Source organism: Canis lupus, chromosome 24 (assembly GCF_048164855.1).
Source record: "Canis lupus baileyi chromosome 24, mCanLup2.hap1, whole genome shotgun sequence".
Taxonomy (NCBI): domain Eukaryota; kingdom Metazoa; phylum Chordata; class Mammalia; order Carnivora; family Canidae; genus Canis; species Canis lupus.
Window position 1 is genome coordinate 39,391,144 of NC_132861.1, and position 12,171 is coordinate 39,403,314.

Below are 12,171 nucleotides of genomic sequence, written 5' to 3' on the forward strand. Positions count from 1 at the left end.
GGCTGATCCTATTATCGCTCTCCGTCTCCATTTTCTCCTATAATGCTGCAGCCTAGTTGTTCTGTTGGAAATACAGGCTCTGTTAATATCCATGTGGGTCTGACTGCAGGAGGCCCTAGCTCAGGTACAGGGAGGACATTGGGGGGATTTTATCTCTTGGAAGCTAAAGGTGATCTTCCTGAGCTTTGGAAACCTGTGGGGATTATTCTCTTCCCACAGCGTCATGGGAATTTCCTGGGTGCATAAGCTTCCCCAACAAGAGACCTGATGGCAAACGTGTCTGTCTCACTTGTATCAACCTGGCTGACATCTGTGGTACCAAAGCTATAGATGGCACCCATCTCTGGTTTTAGTGGTGAGAGGTATTCTCTTTCCACGTTAGCTGAGATTCCTGGGTAAAGAGATAGGAGAGGGACGAAGATTGAGACAATGTGTGTCCAGGTTGCACTCTTGCTCACAAGGGCCTGATCATTAACAACTGGGTTTGGGAGGGACTGAGGCACATCAACCCCAGTGTCGTATGTAGTATCATATTATTATATAATCCATTTTGTGCACTCATAGTTTAGAAAGAGGAAATCTTTGTTGCCCTTATGAGGCAAAAATAATTTCCTACTCCAAGTCCACCAACACCTGCAAAATGTTCTGCAAATGAAAGAGGCTGGAAAGTAAAGTCTCCTAGAAGTTGGAGCTATAGTGAAATGTAATAGGATGGTGTTCATGAACAAAGAAAAGATTTAAAATTGCAAGGAAAGAACTCATCTAAATGGTCATATTTCACGGAAGCATGTGTGGGCTGTATAAAAAATTGTATGTTCTAGCTAAAGACCTGACACTATCTTCCTTTGAGACTTACTAGAACGCTCTAATAACCAAGACAGCCTGCTATTGGTGAAAGAATGGACAAATAGATCAATGGAACAGAACAGAGAGCTCAGATGAAGAAAAAATGCAAATTGTGACTTTTTGTAGATCACAATTTTTAAAGGAAAATGCCAATTAGTGGAAGAATTAAGTGTGACTGGGATGTCAAGTCCCATGAGCTGGAGACTAGATTAAATTTGGCAGTTTTTCCCCTTTGTATCACAGTAAAGTCTCAATTTCATTTCTGAATAGGAGAATCCCAGCCTGCAGAAGATGCTTTTGAAGGGAGCTCACTCCCTTAAGAAGCACCAATTTCTTCTTCTAGTTGGAGACAAAAGAAATATATATATTACCTCAAGTTCAACAAGTAACAGAAAGAGAGGAACAGCAAGGGTAAGTTTAGGTGTGGAAATATACTGGGAGGGGTAAACCAGATGAGTAGTAGGAGCAATCAGGGAACTCATAAGATGAAGGGTTACCTCTGATTCAGAAAAGGAATTGAAGGATCCAAGCTGGAGCCAGGATGGGTGAACCCAACACATACATTCAGTTAGGGCCCTACCTCCAGGTGACAAGGTGCTTCCAGATACCAGCAGACTTGGAACTAATTTTCTTGGTTCTGCTTTGCTTCAGGTATGTTGTTGGCCACACCCTGAGAAGAGACACATAATTGGTGAAGGGTTTTGCTGCAGTGGAGTGGTGGGAGGAGGTTGGAGAGAAAAGCAGGATTCATTTTCAAAGAGCAAATATAAAAAGGAGAGATCCCTCTAAATATTAAGAACTTGATTTTCTGGTATTTATTTTCACAATATAAAGTTAAACACATAAATAATTAATAAGACACTATACTAAGTTCATCAGAAAACTCTTTATGATAAAAATTAAAAGGAAACACATGGGTTAATCATTTTTGCAATTACAGTTTAGTACATCACTAAAGACAATGAGCATGCAAATGAGAGTCTGAATGTCAGAATCTTTGGAGGAATAAGATATTTGGAAAATGAGAACTCAAGGTGTGAAAGGAGAGTGACTTTGCTGAAGATTAACCATGTAAAATTATCTTACTTTATCTCCTTAATGATTACTTTTATAGTGAGTGGAATTGCTTTTCAAAATGCCTCCTCACTGATTTTGTTTTAATTTTGCTTCAACATAATTTTAAATATCTTCTGGGAAGTGGAATTATGCAAGAGTTCACAATGATGTAGATCTATATTAGATCTAAAACAGGAATCTTTCATTTTTTATACAACTGCCAGTTGTCAAAATGCTGCTTTCTCTATAAAAGCATTAGATCATAGTGGAAGTGAATTTATTACCAAGTTAGGAATGCCTGAATTCAACTGCAATAACAAAAGGATTATGTGTGTTGAACATTATAACTTATCTGGCATACATAAGACGAGTCAGACAAGACTTAACTTTCACACTCTGGACTTTGCCTGACCCTCACCCCCACCATGTTTCCCATCCCAGTAAAGAACACCACCACCCACTTCCTTGTCCAAGTCCTTAAAATTTTGTCTGGTTCTAGGCTTGGCTTCCACATTCAATCAGCAATATGGGTGGATCTACCTCAAAAATCAAATCACCAATCCACTTCAGCATGTGAGTTTGAAAGCCACCATCATCTTTTCAGGAGAATCCTACAAAACCCTTGAAATTAGTTCCTTGTCCCTCATTCACCACACTACTGTTCAAATGACCATTTGAAGGTTCAAATTGTCCCTCCTCTGATTAAAATTCTTCATTGGCTTCCTATTGATTACATTTAAAATGCAAGCCAAACACTTTATCAAAGGCTACATGATGTTGAACTAGCCATTTACATATTGTATTTTGAGAAATTAGCTTTACTGAAGTACAGTTTACATACAATAAAATTTACCAGTCCTAAGGGTACAATTCAATGAGCTTTGACAAATAGGCTCATGATATACAACAATACCAGCAACCCCCAAAATTCCCTTCTGGTCCCTTACAGTTAATCTCTCCCCTCAATCTCCTGGCAAATTTTTTCTGGAAATGGCTAGATAGTAAATAATTTAGGTTGTGCACCCATACAGTTTCTATAACTACTCAAAGGCAGCCATAATAGGTAAATGGCAATACATAAATGAGCATAGCTGTGTTCCAATAAAAATTCTTTAAAGATTTATTGATTTGAGAGAGAGAGAAAGCACATGTCAGGGAGGAGCAGAGGGCAAGGAAGAGAGAGAATCTCAAGCAGAGTCCCCACTGAGTGGGGAGCCATGACCTAAGACAAAATAACAGTTGGATGCTTAACAGACTGACCTACCCAGGCACCCCTCCAATAAAATTTTATTTACAAAATAGGCATCAGGCCAATTTGGCCCACAAGTGATAGTTTTTCAACCAATGATTTGTAGTCATGAGATTTAAAAAAATGTTTTTGATTATTTCTTAGATATGTTTTCAGTCCCTGTCTCCCTGGTCCTCCTACTGGGACTTCAATTACACATATTTTAGATCATTTAATACTATCCTGAAAGTCATTGATGCCCTATTCTTTTTTGTCTTGTTTTGTTTTTGATATCTCTGTACTGCCTGGATAGCTTCTACTGCAATATCTTCAAAGTTGAGCTTTTCTGCTTTAATGTCATCCAATATGTTTTCCATTTCAAATGCTGTATTTTTCATCTCTCAAAATTCCATTAGTCTGTTTTACATCATGTATTTCTCTCCTCTTTATGATCTTGTGTTTCTCTCCTTTCTGAATATGTGGACTGTATTTATAAGAGCTATTTTAAAGTGCTTATCTGCTAGTTGCATCATCTCCACTTTAGGGGTCTATTTCTTTTATTTTTCTACTGATTATGGGTCATATTCCATTTATTTGCATGTCTAGTAAATTTTTTGTAAAGATTTTATTTTTAAGTAAACTCTACACCCAATGTGGGGCTTGGATTTACAACCCTGAGATCAAGAGTCACATGGTCCACCCATTTAGCCAGCCAGGTGGCCTTCTAGTAGTTTTTTTTTTTTTTTATTGACTGGTAGATATTGTGAACTTTATGTATTGATCGATTACAGGATTTTGTTGTATTCCTTTACCTGTTGGTTTACAGTTAAAGTACTTGGACTCAGTTGGATTCTTTTGAGGTTTGCTTTGATCCTTTTTGGTGTAGGTCTAGAGCAGCCTTTAGTCTGCTGCTAGTTTTGCTTCACTACCGAGTTGACACACTTCTGAGGATTCTATCCAATGCCTTGTGTTTTGTAAGAGTTTTCCTCTCGGCTGATAGGGGCACAAGTGATTCCCAGTCCTGTTTAAGCTCTAAGACTCTTCTGTCTTCTCCTTTCTGGTGGATCCTTCCTTGGCTTTGGGTAATTTTCTCTCATGCATGCTGAGCTCAATACTCAGCCAAAGACTTGAAAGGACACCTCTGTAGGTGTCTTGGGCTCTCTCCAGGTGCAGCCCTCTCTTCTCTGAACTATGACCCACAGATTCCATCCACTCTTTGACCACCCTAAACTCTGATCTTGTACTCTTCAAGGTAGAAAGACTTCCAGGGTCCAGGTTCTTCCCTTCCTGCACTCTAGCCTGGAAGTGGTCTCCCCGTCATAACCTAGTCCAATTGTAGTGATCAGCTTCCTTTTCTCCTTTTCTCAAGGATCCTAGTTATAACTGCAGGTTGTCCAAAATCTGAAAACCACTGTTTAATATATAATTTATTGAGTTCTCTAATTGCTTAGGGCTGGAGTGTAAGTCTCACCCCTGTCGTTCTATCATGACAGAAACCATAATTCCCCTTGTGTATCTTTTTACCTTATCTTCTACTTCTTTCCCAGATTCCACACTGTGGAATTGAAGAATTAGAGGCCTTGAGGTCAAGAGAGGTCTTGCTCTCTTCTTGCTCCCTGAATCCACAAAACTCATTCTCTCTATTTGTCACACGCTCTATCTAGAATGCTTTTTGCGTGGATTTTAGTTAACCACTCTCCATGAGCTAAGTTAACCACTTAGCTAAAGTGCTATTTCTTTGGAGAGGACTTTTCTACTTTTCTAACCACATACAATTACAGTGTAACTCCCTACTATTCCTGGCACTCACTCTATTTCCTTCATTGTACATATCACTCTGAAAATACCTAGTTTATCTATTTGTTCAGTGTTTTATTACTTGTGTCTCCCACCAAAATGGAAACTTCATGATGGCAAGCTCTTGGCTTTCCTCTTTCACTACCATATCCTAGTTCCTAGGCCAATACCTGCAAAGCAATAGATGCTCAATAAATATTAGTTAAATTATTATATACAATATTGAGGACATCTCATCATTCTATGGCCTTTTATACAATAGTTGCTTCCTCTGATCATTTGAAATCCATATAAAGCCCAAAAGTTCATAAATAAAATGAATTAACTAAATAGTGGTATTGCATGCAAATTCGGATGTGTATATTTGGATGGAAGATCTGTCAAGAGCATCTCAAAAGCAGTCTTGTCTTGGGTAGCAGGTTGGTAGATGACTCTTTAGGTTCCTTTTAATGTTTATGCCTTGTGAAGGCTGCTGGTGATCTTCATGTTGCTACATCCTGTGTTTCACGCTCAGTTCTGTGAAACTGAGTTCTGTGTCCTAAAGCAAAAGATAAAGTTCTGAAGAAGAAGAAGAAGAAGAAGAAGAAGAAGAAGAAGAAGAGGAGGAGGAGGAGGAGGAGGAAGAGGAAGAAGAAAAGGAGGAGGAAGAAGAAGACTTGGCAAATTAGAAAAAATAATAAAGATCAAAGAGAAAAGTCTAGTCCTTCACAATGTTACTTTAAGTTACTTTCCATAAGATGCCACCCAGAATCTTCAGGTGTGATTGGTTAAAAGAACCAAGCTAACATGTGCTGGTTGGTTGGTCAAGGGCAAAGTGTCAGTGTGAATGAGAGCATTGGTTTTCATCAAATGACACTATCAGCTCTAGGAAGATTTATTCTGGCATCAGCAGGGATAGACTGAATCCTGTCCCTGTTCCTAGTTCACTGTGTGACCACGGATGGATTACCTCTCTGCACATCAATGTCCTTACCTTAAAGTTGAAAATAATAATGCTCGCCCCCAGAGCTGTCATTACAAGTAAATGAAATTATGTGGAACTGTCCAGCTGAGTGCCTAGCACATAGTCAGTAGCAGTAAATCAATGCTGTCTCCATGACAGTGTGAACATTTAATTTAGGAAAAAAAGGTAAGGAAGAAATTATGCAATTAATACTGACCCTTTAATCTAATCCAATGACAGATGAAATTGATCACCAGAACACTCATCTAGGAAGGGATGTTGCAGAGAAAGTAAGCCAGGGTTTGGGAGGTCAGACAAGTTTAAATGCTGACCTGATCCACTCACTGGCAATGAGATGTTGGGCAAGCCACTGAAACTCCTTACATGTGGGTTCCTCCTCTGTAAAATGAGTCTAACACAGGATTATTAAATTACATAGGAGAAAGAACAGAACTACTTAGAATAGGGCTGAGACCAGTGAAGCCCTGGTTTATGGAAGGCATTATTTGTTAACTATATAGAAATATTCAGGGAACATAAATGTTCATTTCTGGGCAAATTTACTTTTTTTTTTTTTTACAAGGCTGATAAATTGACAAAAGATCAAAGTGTGTATTTTTGATCTTCTGGTAGAAAATTTTATCAGCTCTATAAAATAACCTCTGAAAGCTTTTCCAGATCACTGTAGGCAATCCAAGTCCTGGATTGTCATCTTTGCAGAGAATTCCTGCCAAGTAAACGGGAGATGTGATGTCCCAGAAATAAAGTAAGCAATCCCTCCTTCCTTTTCATCAGAAGGCAAGATTGATAGGCATAAAATTAATGATATGTGGGCAAAAGAAGCTAAGAACCCCCCTGGGTAACTGACGGGGAAAGGTGCTGATGGTAGATACGGATCTTAAATCTCCATAAAGTCTAAAAAGGCGTATTCAGTGAACTCAGTTCTTGAAATTGATAGAAAAACTCAGGCCAAGCATACAAATGAAGTGAAAATATGCAAATTATGTAGCATTTGTCAAGTCTAACCTTCCTTATCCTCGGGGAAAGGCTGCTTCTAAAAGAAAAAAGAGGATAATTGTAATCTTCATTAGTTACACAAAATTATCCAGGTGTATTTCATTCAGAATGAACATAAATATAGATGGTTTCACACATTTTAGAGCTTTTGACACTGTATTTTTGGAGTGAGATTCTTGAGAGGGTTGGGTACATGGCACTAGTCTCTATGCAACCATTCTTTCCCATTGGATATATCTGATTACTCCTGTGGACTTTCTTCTGAAAGGAACCATAAACATGGAAATTATTTAGGACAGAATAAGGGACCACTCACGGAAAGAAAAAAAGAGAGAGAGAGAAAGTTTGTGGCTTCACATTCAGTCGGGACTACTTTAAAAAATTTTTTAAATGAAGAAGTGACTGCATTTTGGCATAAAGTAATCACTGTTGTATGTTTTGAAATGGCTTTCACAGTTTTTAACATTTTTAAAAAATATTTTTAAAAGTGATCTCTATATCCAACATGGGGCTCGAACTCACAACCTTAAAATCAACAGATGCATGCTCTACCGACTGAACCAGCCATGTGCCCCTTAGTTTTTACAGCTTTTTAATATAAAAGATGATTAGAATGTTGAAATGTAGAATTTTAAAATAATGCAGTAAAAGATGTGCTTGTCCTTGGACTTGTGCCAATTCTACACTAAACCATTAGAGGTTCTCAAGACTGCAGACCTGTGTTCCTTAGTTTCCTTTCTAAGGAGAAACCCACCCCCTGTGTACCTGGAAAAGTAGACTCTTCAGCCTAATTTTTTTCTAATCTACACCTAATTTCTGAGCCCTTTCGTAAGAGGCTATCCACATGTTCATGGGACGCTTGGGTGGCTTAGTTGGTTAAGCATCCCGCTCTTGGTTTGAGCTCAGGTTGTGATCTCGGAGTCATGAGATTGAGCCCCCTTCAGGCTCCCCGTTCAGTGCAGAGTGTGCTTGAAGATTCTTGCTATCTCTCCTTCTTTCTCTCTCTCTCTGGAATAAATAAATCTCTTATTTATTTTTTTTAAGGAGAATACCCATTTTTTCTTTCCTGTTCTTTCTCTATCTCACAGTCCTTCTCTTCCTCCATTAGCTTACCTGAAAAGCTCTGTTGTCTCTATGGCGCTGAACAACCTCCATAAAATTATCTGCTAGACTTTTCAGGAAATAGGTTGAATGCATTTTGGAATTAATTTGGAGAGTTTCACAGATCCCGAGGGAAAGAAAAGTATGAACACAATTTTAATTTCTATTCCACTGATACAAATCCCAAATGTAGAAACAAAATGAACTCGTGCTGGAAGAAATACTATGCTTTAAACAGTTGATGCTGTTTCTAACAGGTTTAGATTGGCCAAGTTATCAGTTCTAGCCAACGTTTTACATTTTTGAAGAGAATGATTTATAAATATAATTCCAGCTTACTCTCTGTGCCACTGGGGTTTTTAAAACGATTTCATGCAAATTATAATAATTAATAATAATAAAGATTATAAAAGTGTTTTGTATCATTGTGAATTAAATACCATACTAAGAATGAGAAATTAAAAGAATAAGTTTGGTATTTTTATGATCAGTATGAGTTAAATGATAAATATATAAGCTATCACCTTATTTAGCTTTCTACATATATTACTGAACAGACTGTACTCATACAATTTATGATCTCTGGCCTTAAAAAGATAATGGCAGCATTTTCTTTAAATGCTCTGCACACTGCCAGTCCCCACCAGTTCTTTCTTGGACTCTGTGACATTGGTAACTTCTTATTCCTTTATGGAACACCATAGAATGTAGACTGCTCTCTCTACAATCTCTCAGATTGCTATAAATTCCTATTCACCACTTGCTTTTTAGATTTCTTCATCACTGATTAAATGAACTAATTCCTGGAAATTGCTCAAAATGGAGCCTGACACAGAACAAAAATTCAATAAATTTTTCACTTACTATTATCTTCATTGCTGCTAACTGGACTCATTTGCCCCCTCATTTTAAGATTTTGTAGAAGTGGGGGCACCTGGGTGGCTCAGTGGTAGAGCATCTGCCGTTGGCTCAGGTCATGATCCCAGGGTCCTGGGATCGAGTTCTGCATCAGGCTCCCTGTTGGAAGCCTGCTTTTCCCTCTGCCTATATCTCTGCCCCTCTCTCTGTGTCTCTCATGAATAAATAAGTACAATCTTTAAAAAATTTTGTAGAGGTGTGATTTTTTAAAATTCGGATTACGTTGTAGTTAGAGCTTGAGTTTTCTTGTGTTTGCTTCCTTTAATATTTTACTTTATTTCCATTAAAAGAAACTTGAAAACATACCAAAGAAAATAAACTTTCATTATTATTTTAGGCATTCAGTCCCACTGCTTGGAAACTACGGAAAAATATTATGACCTAATGGTCTAATTCTGTATAAAATGCACATGCATTTATATACATTCATTTTATGTTAGCAGTGCATAGAAAAAACTCCAGAGAAGGAATAGATACTAGATTGTTAATGGTAGTTATCTCCAAGGTTGAGATTAGAGTGGACCTATCTTTACTTTTTAAGCAATATAGTTCCATAAAGAGTTTAAAGTTTCAGTAGTTTGTACTTTTGGATAATCATAAAAACAGGGCAGCCCCGGTGGCGCAGCAGTTTAGCGCCTCCTGCAGCCCGGGGTGTGATCCTGGAGACCCAGGATCAAGTCCCACATCGGGCTCCCTGCATGGAGCCTGCTTCTCCCTCTGCCTGTGTCTCTGCCTCTCTCTCTCTCTCTCTGTGTCTCTATGAATAAATAAATAAAAATTTTAAAGAAATCATTAAAACAATAAAAATTTAAAAAATACTTGATTCTCTTTCCAACTATATTGGATGGTTTCACACATTTTAGAGCTTTTGACACTGAATTTTTGGAGTGAGGTTCTTGAGAGGGTTGGGTACATGGCACTGGTCTCTATGTGACCATTCTTTCCCATTGGCTATATCTGATTACTTCCCTTTAGACAGTAACACTACTGTGTGTGTGTGTTTGTGTGTGTGTGTGTATGTGTGTATATACACATACAAATAGTACAGAGCCCAAATCTCATGTTATAATGATGAAGACATTATTGAGAAGAATTAAAAGTGTTTTCCACCTTGTTCATAGCCCTTTATACTACCCTAGCTCTGTCATCCATTAAGGCTTGCTCCCCATCCACTTCCCTGAGACTCTCACCTGGTTTGGCCTAAAATACTTGGTCTCATCATTTTGGCCAAGATCCTGCCTCTATCTCAATGGACTTTATGTTTGGAAGTGGACCATGATGTTGGACCCTAGAAGTTTTTCCATGTACTTGCTTCACTCCTTCAGCTGTCAGACGTCTGTGGGAACCCACTCCCTTGCTCCAGCCTCATCATGGGAACTGAATTCCTGAGCCAATTCATTTTTAAGGGGGCAGATTATCTGGAAGTATGGTTAAATTCTTGGGAAAAAAGAGGAATCAAAACAGAATAACCTGCAGCATTTGTACTTTATGTAAATGCCCAAAGCCTGGAGAATGCCTGGCTTTAACTGGAAACACTACCCCTTGACCAAAGCATAGCCAAGTCATGGTGATGTCGTTTAGGTGATAGACATTAAATAATACAAAGATGGAAGAAGAGGTGTCATTGTTGCTCTGGGACATCCAGACTGTCTACAAATGCCATCAACAAGAATGCAAGACTTTTTAAAAAGTAGAATAATGAAAATAACATGGGTATTTCATCCTTAATGTCCCTCAGAAAAGAAACAATTAGGAGGAGTGGGATCCACCTCAGCAGATTAAACCCAGTGATCCAGTCTGCTTCACTATGGGAAATTTGCCTCTAAGACCACCACCCAGACAGAAGGAAAGTTGGTTGACAATCTGAGCTCCCTCCTGAAATCCACCTCACCGTTGATACAGGGTTGAGCAAGGGGCAAACACAATCAAGAAATTTCTATCACTCAGCACCCTGGCAAAATTCAAAGGTCAGGTCAGAAATTATCAGCAAGTATTTGTGATGAGTAAATCTTTTGCATCACTTTTCTGAACCTTTTCTAGGTCACAAACGTAGAATCTGATACCTGTTGACGTTCTTCCCAGGGGAATGTGTACAAGAACATGCAAGTTTGCATTCTGTCTCAGAGACTTCAAAGACACCCCCCAACCGCTGCTGCTTTTAAACTCAGGGAAGACCTTTGGTTGGGTTGATTGAGTCCCACATCTGGCTCTCCACAGGAAGGCTGCTTCTCCCTCTGCCTATGTTTCTCTCTCTCTGTATCTCTCATAAATAAATAAATAAATAAATAAACAAACAAACAAACAAATAAATAAATAAAATCTTTGAAGGAAAAAAAAAAAAAGACTCTAAATCCTATTCTGAAAAAGCTAAAGCCCGGTAAGAAAATATCCTTTTGCATTGACCATATAAAAGCAAGGAATTGTTAATATAGAACTAAAAATAATCAGGAGGGAAATGATGACCTTGAACACTGCTTTATCAGACGACAGATGGCCAGGTGAAGGTCCTAAGAAACAACTCACGTCAATTGGAAATGATGTGTAAGCCTCACCCCTCCCCTCCAAAAAAGAAGAAGAAATAACTTATATCTCATAGCTATAGTTTTGGAAGTTCCTAGCCAATAGAAATAATAATGATGGTCAAAGTAAAAACCATTGACTGTATACCTACCCCATTCCAGAACTCAGGCACAAGCTTTGTTTATTTAATAAGTAATTACTGAGAATTTTAGTGGCCATTTGTTTTTAAGAGAGAGTCGGGACTGCGGCAGAGGAAGAGAGTGAATCTTAAGCAGGCTCCACACTCCAGCACAGAGCCTGACATGGGGCTCGACCTCATAACCCTGAGACCATGACCTGAGCCAAAACCAAGGATCAGAGGCTCAACCGACTGAGCCACCCAGATGCCCCTTAGTGGCCATTTTAAGTAAGTTAATACATAGAGCTTAGAAGAAAGCTTGACACTTAGCAAGTATTCTAGATAAGTCTGCTATTATTATTACAGTCAGGAAGTACAACGGAGCTAGTGGGTTTATATAAAAAGGCCTCCCTCCCAAGACAACTGACACCACCCCTCCCTGAAAAGCCAGTGATGCGCCCCAGAGATCTGCATGAGAACCTAATATTCCCCTAACAGCTTAAATGTTGGTTAAGTCTGCCAAAAGGTACATTTAGCATAAACATCAAAAACACTGCTGAAACCCGGGATTGAACCAGGGACCTTTAGATCTTCAGTCTAACGCTCTCCCAACTGAGCTATTTCAGC

At 38.6% G+C, this 12,171-nt stretch overlaps 1 non-coding gene across 1 annotated transcript; it reads right to left on the minus strand.

Moving 5' to 3' along the window:
- Positions 1-12,098: 12,098 nt before the first annotated feature.
- TRNAF-GAA (transfer RNA phenylalanine (anticodon GAA)) lies at positions 12,099-12,171 on the minus strand. The gene has a single exon. It is a non-coding gene; the product is annotated as a tRNA-Phe (tRNA).